This window comes from Zingiber officinale, chromosome 11A, assembly GCF_018446385.1.
Source record: "Zingiber officinale cultivar Zhangliang chromosome 11A, Zo_v1.1, whole genome shotgun sequence".
Taxonomy (NCBI): domain Eukaryota; kingdom Viridiplantae; phylum Streptophyta; class Magnoliopsida; order Zingiberales; family Zingiberaceae; genus Zingiber; species Zingiber officinale.
In genome coordinates this window covers 15,590,466-15,591,542 of record NC_056006.1, presented here as the reverse complement: position 1 = coordinate 15,591,542, position 1,077 = coordinate 15,590,466, and the positions used below count along the sequence as shown (strand labels likewise).

The following is a 1,077-nucleotide window of genomic DNA, read 5'->3' as shown; positions in this document are numbered from 1 at the left end:
TAATTTCCAGATAATTAATCTCTATTTAGGTCTATATAGCTAACAATGGATGATCTAATTAGTCGTTAGCAAGATTCTTAATTCTACGACCCGACTCTTCTATGAAAGAGATCAATTTGCTGTTGTATTTTTCTGCTATGGGCAAGTCTTTCTATTTTATTATAAATACCATAAAGATATTGTTTTTAATAAAAAGGACTTAAATAAAATAGAACAAAATCAAGAGTTTTTTTTAAATATACATTTAAATGTTATTAAAAATATAAAATAAATAATTATAAAAGGGAACTTGAAATAACGAAAGTAAAATCAATAGGGATCAGAAGGGTAAGAATTGGAGCACTCCCGTTGTCGTAACAGGCTTGGGTCGGGTGCTCATCACGCACAAAAACTGCGCGAGTAAATTACCACTCATCATATCCCGTTTACTGCCTGAAGGATCATGCTTTTGATTGATCTCTATTATGGTTTATATCGGATGCAGCTCTCCTCTTTTGCTTTCTTTCCGTCGATGTGGGACTAATATTGCGAGCCCATGTAGAGACCAGAAGAGCATCTTTCGCAGTGGGCCTATTCCCAGTCCAATTCTGTTAGAATTGTTTTTTATAAAAAAATAATCTTATTTTCTTTTAAAATAAATAAATATTATTAAATTACCCTTCTTCATTTTTTGGAGAAATCCTTATATAACTTTTTTTTTGAAAAAAAAAAAAAAATAGAAACTGCTGCTAGGTTAGGTTGCTCCTTCACGTTGTGAAGCTTCTCCCATGGGATCACTATGTTGGCCATTGTTGGCTGGGAGTCTTCCTCATAATTTTTTTTTTCGATTGATCGATTCTGTCATCTTTGGCTTTCTTAATACTTTACACCGTGAGGTCTCTTTCCTCCATCCTCAGTCACTCAATTCTCTTTTTAATATGGGTATGATATTATTTCATATCAATTTTACATTGAACCTGATATGATTTCATATTAGACCCACGTCGAACCTCATATGATCAGAGCCGGCCCTGGGCCAGGGCTACCAGGGCCCTTGCCTAGGGCCCAAAAATACCAAGGGCCCAAAAGTATAAGTAT

At 34.6% G+C, this 1,077-nt stretch overlaps 1 non-coding gene across 1 annotated transcript; it reads right to left on the bottom strand.

The window, feature by feature from the left end:
* Positions 1-315: 315 nt before the first annotated feature.
* LOC122033218 lies at positions 316-423 on the bottom strand. Its single transcript, XR_006126457.1, has one exon. It is a non-coding gene; the product is annotated as a small nucleolar RNA Z279/snoR105/snoR108 (small nucleolar RNA).
* Between the last annotated feature and the right edge of the window lie 654 nt (positions 424-1,077).